This window comes from Notothenia rossii, assembly GCF_949606895.1.
Source record: "Notothenia rossii genome assembly, chromosome: 7".
Classification (NCBI taxonomy): domain Eukaryota; kingdom Metazoa; phylum Chordata; class Actinopteri; order Perciformes; family Nototheniidae; genus Notothenia; species Notothenia rossii.
In genome coordinates this window covers 56,838,146-56,849,979 of record NC_136905.1, presented here as the reverse complement: position 1 = coordinate 56,849,979, position 11,834 = coordinate 56,838,146, and the positions used below count along the sequence as shown (strand labels likewise).

The 11,834-nt window shown below is 40.9% G+C and overlaps 1 long non-coding RNA gene across 4 annotated transcripts; it reads left to right on the top strand.

Moving 5' to 3' along the window:
* The first annotated feature begins 1,805 nt into the window (after positions 1 to 1,805).
* Positions 1,806 to 6,675, top strand: LOC307046626. 4 transcript variants are annotated; one of them, XR_013810157.1, is made up of 5 exons: positions 1,806 to 4,352; positions 4,739 to 4,799; positions 4,900 to 4,993; positions 5,333 to 5,456; positions 5,637 to 6,675. It is a non-coding gene; the product is annotated as an uncharacterized lncRNA (long non-coding RNA). The 4 variants fall into 4 exon arrangements; XR_013810158.1 differs by having other exon boundaries at positions 4,900 to 5,155; XR_013810159.1 differs by having other exon boundaries at positions 4,882 to 4,993.
* The last annotated feature ends 5,159 nt before the right edge of the window (positions 6,676 to 11,834 follow it).

The following is an 11,834-nucleotide window of genomic DNA, read 5'->3' as shown; positions in this document are numbered from 1 at the left end:
TCTTCCTGAGCTTGAATTGTTGGAGGAATCTGCCCTGCCTTCTCTGATGTAGCTGCCATTTGCCTTGCCGCTTTCTTGTTTTTATTAGCTTCGGTATCTTTCTCAGCCATTTGTATCTTCAAGAGTCTTAGTTGTAATGTTTTAATTTCTTCATCTTTTTCCCTCTGGGTTGCTTGGTATTTCATATCGTGGTAAATGAGATGTTGTCTCCATTCTTCAACGGGTATAGCGTTTAATGCCACCACATCTCCCAGGCTTGCCTGCACTGATTGGGGAAGGGAGTTAATGACCGCGTTCTTCCACAGCATTACGACAGACGGTGAAACGTCATGTCGTTCTCCAGTGCAGTCCTCCCACACCCCTTCACATCTCTTCAGGAAGGCATACATGTCTTCCCCCGGTTCTTTTCTCAGGCTGTTGAGGGCCTGTAAACTCTGTGTTGTTGGGTAGATTTGACGAATGGCAGCCCAATACCTCGACCTGACTTTGTTGAAGAAAATGTAATCTGGAGAGTTGGTGCATTTGGCCTTGGAATCCACTGCTCTTGCCTCTAGTCTTCCTTCTATCCGTCCAAGCAGTGCCCTCATGTCTCCCAAGCACAGGTGGTCTTGGACAGTGTATTTCTCCAGATCATTCACCCACTTCTGACCTCCTTGTGTAAGTGGAGGTAGTTTTGCCGCTAATGCTTCCATGTCTCTGTGAGTCCATGATTGGTATTTCAATCCTCCTTCTCCAGCCGCTATCACCGGTAGCGTGAGTGTTGAGCAGTTATTGAGTCTTCCAGCTTCAGTTACGGTTGTGGTGTCTGGAGAACCTTCGCCTTCTCTTCTCTTGAGTTGTGCTTCCATACGTTTGCTGAGTTCTTCCATCTTTCTGTTGAGCTCCTCTTCCATTCTTCTGCCTAGTTCTTCCAATCTTCTGTTGAGCTCACCAGATAGGAGTCTTACCTCATACTCCAAGTCTTTGACACGTGTAGCTGTGGGGAGACCGTCCAACTCCAATACTCCTCCTAAAACACCTAGAGTTGGAGCTTGTATTGGGGGTTGAAAGAAACTGTATTCTTCTGTCATGTAGGGAGGAGGCGCATCTATCAGGCTTGGAAGGAGCTTTGAAGGTTGGATTACTGGAGCTTCTTCTGTCTTTTCTTTCTTATCTTCCTTTGCTGTGAGCTCTGCTCCTTGAGCCAGATACATGCTGTTTGTTGATTCTTGGCTGACATATTTTAGATGGAGTACCAGACTTGTAACTCTAGATTTTCTTTTTTCAGCTCTGTTTATAGCGCTTTTAGCAGGTCCATACCAAGGGGGTTGTCCGGCTTTGATCGTTGCTTGTTGTTCTCGCAGGTATTTTCAATTTTCATGGTCAATTACTGCTTTTCTATGGGCTTTCGTTGGTACTGGTTGATCCTCAGCTGGATACAGTCCTCTCGTTTGCCATTGTTCCAACAGTTTCTCCATGTGGTTCCATGTCTTTTGTCTAAGATTTGGAACTGTTATAGCATCTGATCTGATTTGTATCCTTCCCTTGATATCTGCTTTTGAGCCTGGCCCTGCGTCTAGTCTCAACTTAGTTTGTTTTGGTGACATTTTCTCTAATTATTTATTAACTTATCAAAGATGAAGCACTAATCTTCTGACTAGCAACTTCGTTGCTGTTCGTCTGAACTTTAAATCTTTTTTTTTTTTTTTTAATTGCTCAAGGTTTTATAGATTTTATAGATTATTTTTTTTTATTATAGGTTTTTTTTTTTTTTAAGTTTTAGATAAAATATTAATAAAGTAAATTAATATATAAAAAAATGCAAAATTAAAATATGAAATGTTAAAATAAAGTTGTACCGTGTATGGTTTTGACTTTGAAATATGAATATGGTTCAAATCCAAATCTCCTGTGTACAGTGCATACCGAAATGTATGAAATTATGCTAATGTCACTACTTGTGTTAGCTTCAATAAATTGGTGTTTGAAAAAGTATTATGTAAAGTTTTTTCTCTTATAATTAGAAACCACTTGCAATTCTATCTTGGCGATCAAGCATGTGTTTATTTATAACACTTTAAATTATACTTCACAATGTTATGGTGTTTCCTCTATTGGTGTCATAATTCTGTACTACCACCAGAGTGCGCTATTTTAATTTCCAGCTTAATCAACTGGGGAATAGCTGTTGCAAAACTGACTTTTTTTTAACAAGGTGAAACTTATTTTCCTGTGAAAATATCTTTAAAATAGGAAGAACATTACACTATGGTTAAACACAGCACATAACCACCAAAACACATTTGCAAACAAGAATATTCACAAAACCGCCAATACACATTTACCAGCAGAAGTACTTCCAATAGTTCTAACTCTAACAAGAAGTATGATGTTCTTTAGAAGATGGAATGCCTAGCCTCAGTGTGTTAAAGCAAACAGAGTACTTCAATTAGCATTTCATGAAATGGCGACTGCCGTGTGGTTCACTGTGAACATGAGGTCAAGACAAGATGGCAACTGGTTTTCCAACCCTTGACCTGAAGAACAAAAGGATTTAAGAAAACACCTGGAGTTGAAATAATGGTGGGGTGATATTTTGTCTAGTAAATTCAACACACATCACTGTAGTTTAAAATAACATTTCTATTTAGTTTACAATGATAAATGGGCCTTATACCCTTATGTCATAGCCCTCTACCCATGTACGTAAATGTTTTGACTTTAAGAGCCAGTATGGTCATCTCTTCTGTTTAAACACGCTATTTATGGGACAAGATGGGACGCTATCCAAAAACAATCAGAAGAATATCGTCTATCTAACGCACGAATGTCGCACTTCCTGCCGTAATCCACAACGCAATGTCTTTTTGAAAACAGAAATAAAGTAACCACTGAAAGCTTCAAACTCCTCAGGCCTTTTCCTTGAAAAATGACTTTTTTAAAACAGCCTCACACTGTTGTTAACACAAAACACTCACTCCAATAACCTTAGCTTCAAACTTTGGCTGTGTCTTTGCCTCAAGCAGTCCCGACTGCTTAATGGCCTAAAACCATTCACGTTAACTTAAAACGCAACAAAAGACACTTATAGAAGTGATTGGCCTCTAGCCAACATGTAATAACAGACAAACGAATAGCATCCAGCATGCAGGGTTAAATAGAACAAAATAAATTGAACTCACCCTGCCTGTGACAAAGCAACGCCACGTGTGGTAGGATACCAATGTTTATCAATTTAGGCTTGTTTTAACTTAAATTTAGGCAGTCTTTCTCAGGAGTCCAACTTACCAGACAGACACACACTCCTATTGTTCACTATGTAATCTATTGGAGATTTTGAATAAACAGGTACTTCTTTACCTTTCTGTATGGGCCCGAGTGTATGTCTGCCAGCATTGTTCAAGCTCCTTTGAAAACTGCAACTGCTCTCCCGGTGGTTCGAGATCACGTCCGGGTCCCCAAATGTTAAATATGTTCTTTATTCTTGCGTCCAAGAGAGAAGCTTTAAAATGAGACTAAATGGAGTCTCTGAAAAGATTCAAATGGGATACTTTAATTAAAAAAGGCGCGGTAGTGTTACAGACAGAATATTGTTCCGGCAGAAAACAGCTGTGATCTGGCTCTCCTGAGCAAGAAGAGAAGGACGAATCCCCCGTTCGGTGCCGTTATATATCCTCTGCTGGCTCCTCCCCGCCAGCCGGCTCGCCTCGCCTCTAATGTCCGTTGTTGCATTTAAACAGAGGATTGGTACTTTTCACCTTTAACATATGCTTAACACGCCTTTTCTCCTCATATTCTCTTTCATCACTTTTCATGTAACACATTCTAAACGCTGTAATCAATACTCTAAAACATACAGAAAATGCTTCACGGCTGGTTACGTTTCCGGTCATTCCGGATGTTGTCACATGCTACTCTCGTCTGTAAACAATAGTGTATTCAAATAAACTGTACTTTCATTTAATATTCAGCATGGTAGTATCTCGACATCTATAGTTGTAGTGTTAAATCAGTAGGTTTCGGTTTTCACCACACCACGTCATTTCGCTACTCAATTCACCTCTTTAGGAAATCGTATATTAGCCACATGCTAAATGCTAACCGTAGATGAAGGATTTTCAGAATAAAAGCTTAACTGCTTGTGCACAAGAATTTCTGGTTTTTCAGTATAAAAGAGCGTTTAAACTGACGGTATGTTTAAGCCAGCGCCGTATAGACTGAGAGTTACGTCATCTCCGTTCACTCCAATGGACCACTTTTTTACAGCAATGGCGGATCGTGGAGCCTCTCAATCGTTCCCCGGAAGTTAGCGCCAAGGCTAGCAGAGCTGTAGAGTTGCAGCATAATAGACCGTTCGTGACGGACTTTTAAAGGTAATAAGAAGTTTAAAGATTTATATTGCGGATATTATCAGTACATCTGATTCAAATGAACATGTGTATTAAAGTATGTCAGTGGATTATCCCTAAATTAGTAGATTTAGGGAACGTTTACAGATAACAGATAAAGCTAGGATTCCGGATCAAGTTAGCAACACACGTTGAACAGCCTTTTAATTGTAAATTCCGTTCTCTTAATGTCATTTCTTCCAACGTTGTTGAATTAGAGACGAGGGGCTTCTAAAAGGGATTGTATGCGGGGGTGGAGGGAGTTAAATATTAGATATAACTTTGGTGCATGTAAGAGTGAGTGTTTTTAGCAGAGCCATATTGTGTCCTTGTGATTATGTTGATTATTACCTGTCTGTATAATGTTGCAGCTCAGCTGATTTTGGATTGATGGCAAAGGGAGAGGGACTTAAGTGAGAGTGAAAACACAAGGTAAGTTTAATACTACTGTTTTATATAAGTAAGCATACTAAACATGTATTCTATCACTGTATTATATAAGTAATCTTGTTAGTAACCTACTGTATGGCAGGTGGAGGGGCAGTGATGTTACAGGTGGAGGAGCAAAACTGCAAGACTGCAAACTCACAAGACAGAGAAATCAAAGTGTGTTCTCCAGAGAAGAGGTTGATTTCACTTCATTTATTTCATATTTTCTAAAGATGTGGAAATGGCAACAAAAAAAAACTTGAGAGCTGCAACCAAGACAACTGTAACAACATGAGTAGAGAGCCACCAAGGTTTTTCAAGTCCCTCTCTTACTCCATTTTGCCAGCCCAAACTTCCAGGTACATGACGGGACACCTTGCTTGTTTTTGTTGTTTGCGCTCCTCTGGCTGGGTGCTGGCAGGTGGAGGGCAGTGATGTTGGCAGGTGGAGGGGCAGTGATGTTACGGGTGGAGGGGCAGTGGTGTTAGCTGTTACACACCAGGCTCAAACTTAACACATTGCATCCTTCTTTGCAGTGTCCTTATTCCTGGAAAGGGAATCTGCAATTCCTGCAGAGTTTTGTAACCCGTTGGTCCGCACGCAAAGCGAATTTTTAAAGCCTTCTTAATTGTATCATTGCTCCATTTCATCCCCTTTGTGGTGAGTCTGCCTAACATCTTAAGTTGGTCTTTTGAAAACGTTTTTCTTATATTTCTTGTCACTAATTTTCATTGTTTTCTTGAGAGCTGCCTTTTCCTTCCTGATTTTTCTTAGTGCAGCCTTTGCTTTTTTGGTGATTCCTTCTTGGCTCTTTAATTTTCTCTTTAATTTTTTTAATAGATGTGTTTGACTGGCTGCTGGTTCCCTCGTATGCTGACTGGCTGCTGGTTCCCTCGTATGCTGACTGGCTGCTGGTTCCCTCGTATGCTGACTGGCTGCTGGTTTCCTCGTATGCCGACTGGCTGCTGGCTGAGTGGGTGGTGTCCGCCCTCCCTGTCTCTCCTCACTAGCCATGTCCTCTCTTTCTTCACCCTCACTTTCCTTTCTCTCAGTCTCCTCATCCCTTCTTCCCTCAATCTTTGAGACTAATGTAAGTAGAAGACATGGCACTGTAGATTTTCGAACATTTAAAATATTATACCACTTCAAAATAAGAAATATGACTTTTGTTACTAAGAGTTCATACTTATTATACCTGTGTCACCTTTCACACTATAGCAGTGATCATGAGCTATGGGCTTTGTAGATACAGGTCCCGGGGTGAATCGTGGTGCAGGGGCCCTTCTCTTTTTGACCACAGGGCGATGCAAGAAGATGGTGGGTATAGCCTCTGCTCTCAGCCTAGTCTTGCCCTTTTTTGTCTTGACAAACTGGTCTGCATCAAAATGTGCCTGCGGAGTGACTTGAGGTTACTTCAGAACAACTCAGTTTTGTCTGCCCACATACATATTCCATAGTGGTTGAATACACAGTATTAGTGCACTTTATACTTACTGGACATGTTATTACTCATTACATACTGTATATAAAATATGACCAAGAATGTGAGACAACTTTATAGAAATTCATATCACATATGTTACTGATGCCATTGGTCATACTTTGTTAAACTCACAAATAATAAAGTTCCATAACTTCAGTTGGGAACAAAGACCACACCTTATCTCCCCAAGGCAATTTCCCATCCAATAGGTGTGCTATATAGGTGTGTATAACCCTTTCTCCTGTCTGTTACTCCCTCTTTCAGCACAAGAACCAGAGGGGGATTCAATGGAGCCTGAATACCTGCATTGAGACCCTCACCCTGCACCCTGAGTCTCAACTCTGTGTTTTTCAAGCCTTTCCCTGTTTTTTTGTATTAAACAAAAAATTAAGCTTTCCCAATGGTGTGGTTTTCGTTTTGTGAAAAAGTGCAAATGCAGTGTTTGTATATAATATCCTCACATATTTTTTTGCTGTTGGTCGTGAAATTGCTCCTGCTGACTTGAGCCAGCCATTTTTTCCTCCGCTCTGTGTCAGTGGGGAAGCCGTACATTCGTACTCCTTTCTCGGAGCGATTTGAGCATCCCCAGGCAGCACAGCAAACCATGGTGGCGACTAGGAGGCAGCACAGCAAACCAGGACAACACGGAGGAAAAGGCACAGACAAACCGTATGATATGCTATTCAATATTTATTGAATTCCATGTATTTGCAATGGATGTTCCTAAAACAACACATTTAACATCATCATCATGCTGCTGCTGCTGCTAGTCCTTTGATAGTCACCTGTCGGTCTCCTGCCATAAAGATGACATTAGTCATTTCGATAACTTGTGTCCTCAATTACCATGGGATTACTGAAACTACCATGAATTTAAGAAAATGGTAGAAATTAATCTAATCTGAATTTTGAAGCATTCCTTTAGATCCCCTCCCTCTAAATATATCAATAAACATTAGAAAGTGATGCTCCTGACTACCATACAAGTTTAAGAAGATAATATTGGTTTTAAAGAATTCAAAGCTATAAATAAACAGCAATAGGCTCTTTAACCAAGGCACTGTTAGCCTAACATGTAAACTAGTTGTTCACACTAATCCTAATATTATCAATTAATATTAGCAAATTCTATTTTATTTTTTAAAACATATTGATGTAAATACATACACATATCGATTTGTTGTATAAATATTGCAAATCAAAACCTTTATTCACTAATAATTACCAACAAATCGTAGTTATATCTCCTGTTATCAATGCATTCACATTGCCTGCCATGAACTTCCGGGGAACGATCCTCGTCTGCATGAACCACGTGACGATAACCGTTTATGGACTTCCGCTGTCGTAACTCTTCTATCTATACGGCGCTGGTTTAAGCTACATTATACCATCAAAACATTGATTTTAATTTCTAACAAGACCACAGATTGGTCAGAGAATATTTACTAGTAATCAACAATTGACATTCTGCACAAACCTGACATTTTTTAAAAGCAAAGCTAACACATATCTTCTTCCTTTTGTTCTTCTATGAAATAATTCAGCAATTTTCACAGTAAAGCTGTACCACAACAGTTTTTACTTGACATCACTCTGTGATCAGATGAGAATCCAAACTACTCTGCGGGGTTATTAGGCACAAAAAGATATGAAATGAAGAACTCCTTGTTCAAAGAGTATGTTACATTAAACCATCCAGTGAAAAAGAGGCAGGGGACCTTTTGGTTGAAACAATGTTCACGGATTGGGTTGATGTCAGGTGAGCAAAGGATCAGGATATCAGAGGCTTTTGGTATTTCAGATAACCTGAGATAAACATTCTAACTGAAAAGTGTAATTGGTTTATAGAGTAAACATATTATATACGCAGTAGGATCCATATTTCAGTTTGATTGATTGGACTGAGAACTTTGCCAACCCTCGGGTCACACTGACACATGATTGAAAACTGTTACACCAAATATTACATTTGCAATTTCCAGCAATACGCCTTTTCAGAAGGTTTTATTTAATTGAATCATTGCATCCTCCCAGAACACCTCACACATTACCTACACGTTTTCTGCTAGTGTCACACTGCCGCAGAGATGGAGTACTCGAGTCCTGGACTCGGGTGTCGATTTTCGGGACTCGTGACTCGACTCGGACTCACGCGCTGATTGCCGCGACTCGGACTTGGACTCGTGAATTCTCGCGCACGATGACTTGGACTCTGACTCGTGAATTTTCCCCCCCACGATGACTCTGACTCGACTTGTACATTGACGGTCCGACTTGGACTCGAGCAAGTTTTCTCTGGAGTCTGATGTCCTCTATCCTGGCATGTGCACCTGCAAGGCGAGTTCACGGACTGGGCCCCGCTATTCCAGTCTAAAGATCTCTAGACACCAGGCCTGGAATTTCGTCATTTTAGGGGCAAGGCCACTTGGCCTTTTGAGTTGTCAATTTTTTAAGGGCACAACGGCCAAAAGCCAGGGCACCAAGGCCATAAATTAAAACAATGATTTAACATACGATATGAAGTGACTACGATTGTATATGCATTTACAATACTTTTATATATATTTATTAAGCATTCAATGGACACCAAATTGCAATTAAACAAATTATTTATTAAAACTACAAAGGATTCTTATAGCACAGACATGTTTGGCTCACTGTGAGACTGTGGTAGTGGGCCTACGTCAAGGTGCGTCCTTATTCTGAGTCACTTGAAGATGGAGATGATGACGAGTCAGGGAGATTTGGACTTTTGGGGTTCCTTTGACCATAGGGATGAATATTGGGTCTCCTTTTGTTGATGCCAGCTGCCCAGCATCTTGCCACAGCTTCATCACTTTGATATTCAGCAGGAGCACAACCCTGGGATTTGATGAGGAGTAGATCTTCAATTGTTGAAGTGTGCAGGCTTAAACGCCAATCGCCCTGCATTCTCTTCATTACCGTTTTGAAAATTGGGCGATATAAACGAGCAGCAAACTTTGAACTTCCGTCTGCGATCGCCGGTGGTCAAATAAGTCTGCACAGAGGTCTTTGACAGCTAACAACACAGCGCTAACTGCCTAGCACTAGATAATAATAAAAAAAGAACACAACTGCAACATAACTTATCCAAGTAGTAACAAAAACACTTCAAAATATTATAATTATGCATTACCATACGAGCAAGAAATAGTAATGTTATCCATAAAATTACACTTAAAGCTGGACAAATGAAGAACTTAACGGCAAACAGGATCATCACAAAACCTTACCTCACCTCAGCCTTTTCTTGAGCGGAGAATCAGCTAGCTAGGTCCTAGACCGTCCTACGCACACGGACGCGTGAGGGGGTGGGCGGAGATAGGTCCTAGACTGATGTCAACTGTCATCATAGACCGTCCGAGCGGTGCATTCCAGGCTCAAATCAAGCGCAACGCTGATTTTTTTTTCCTCCTTCAAAATATGCTGGTGTTGAAGCCGTGTCAGAAAAGAGGCAGACTGCTAAACCACAAAACTTAGTCAGAGAGGGCATCAAGGCCACTGTGGCCTTATGGCAGATATCATTTTTAAGGGCACAAGGCCAAAGTGGGAGGGCCATGGCCCTCGTGGCCCTCGTGAAATTCCTGCCCTGCTAGAGACACACCGCGGAGACTTACTCATGCGTCCGTGGTCCAGATGTTCTGCCAGGACCCAGCCTACTGCAAAACACACCAGAACCAGGTTACCACATGCTTTTATTGTTTGACTGATTACCTGATTCTGATCAGCTCTCTGGTCTCCAACCGAGCCACTCCCATCACTCCAGCAGCCGGCGCTCTAACCACACCCGCCGCCACATTGTGAAACAAACTGCTAAGGCCAAACAAGTTCTTGGACAGGTGCGAATTACCGCAGGCCACTTTATTTGACAGAAACTTCAATTTTATTCTTTTTTTTTATTTTTTAACAACAATTTAACAATTTATTAATTTTCGCTATTTTTATGAAGCTGCATTTACACGATGCGCTCTTTGCTCACTGCGTGGCTGTAGCATCTGATTGATTGTTCTTCAAAGTGGTTAGTGCAAATATAATGTGAGTGCAAGCCTCCAAAACTATTTATATCTGTAGAAAATGCACCTTCACCGGATATCATGTGAATGCAGATTTAGGCTATTGGCTACTGTTACGACCCGCCCCCTACTCCATGGTAGTGGCTCGTGGGGAGACCCGCAACATAAAAGAAAATACACAAAACATTCAGTATTTAACGGCGACTGTTTATTTACAAGCACAGCCGTTACTCACATGGGCCAACCGGCCAAAGAACGAGGTCTGGAGGACTGGCAAAAACAAAAAAAAGAAGAAGGGGGCCTGAGCCAGCCACACCACGGGCTGTTGGACCCAGAGCTTCCCTCCCCTGCCCAAAGATCTAAAAAAAAGACTAATGGTAAAATAAAGCCGCGAAAAAATATACTAAGGTCCTCCAGAATCCACATATTAACACACAACAAAAGAGGTCTACAGATCCGAAACAGCAGCAAGAATGTCCACAGACAGAGTCTTCCGGCATAGCGATAGGCGGCTTCCTTCTCCTGCGGTTTGTCCTTATAACGGGTGAAGTGGAATTGGAAACACCTTTGGAGAGGCGGAGCCAGGGGCAGACCAGGTGCACCTGCACAGCAGGGAGACAGAGAAGACAACACGGAGGGGAGCACGTAACAGCTACTACTAATAATAATAATAACAACTTTAATTTATATAGCGCCTTTCATCAACCCAAGGTCGCTTAACAAGAAACAGTTATTGCGCATAACAGAGGATTCAGACATTGTACATTCAATACATCATTAAACTCGCCTTTTCTCCTCACATTCTCGTTCATGACTTTTTATTTAATGCATTTTAACGGCTGTAATAGCGTTTTTGTTAAAGCCGGAAGTCAAGCCTACTGTTGGTATTTCGGGTATCACTTCCGGAATAGCTTTTCAAAATAAACTTTAACCACAGGCAAATGTTAACCGGAAATATTTTCACAATAAAACTGTTATAAAATTACTGTATGTTTGACCTATCTCTTATATCATTAAATATTGATTTTAATTTCTAACAATCCCTCCTTACAGACCCTTTAGGGCAGTGGTCGCCAACCAGTCGATCGCGAGTGTGGTGCGGGTAGATCGCGGACCGTTAAAAAAAAAGTAACAAAAGAAAGAAAAATTAAATTAAAATAATAATGTTTGAAAAATACGTTTTTAGATGTAAACCTATCATCCACCACCCCGTTAGCAGGTGCCACTTGATTGACGTATATTTGAGACACCTCAATAATATAATACATTAACCGTGCTTTACGTGAACCTCATCATGACACAAGAGACTGTCAGAGCATTTTCTTATCAAGCTCCACTTTTGTGGAATCAGCTTCCAGTTTGTGTTCGGGCGGCAGACACCCTATCCGTTTTTAAGAGTGCGCTTAAGACCTTCCTTTTTGATAAAGCTTATAGTTAGGGCTGATTAGATTCAGCCCCTAGTTTTGCTGAAATAGGCTTAGTTTGTCGGGGGACATCTTACTTCTTCCTTCTCTCTGT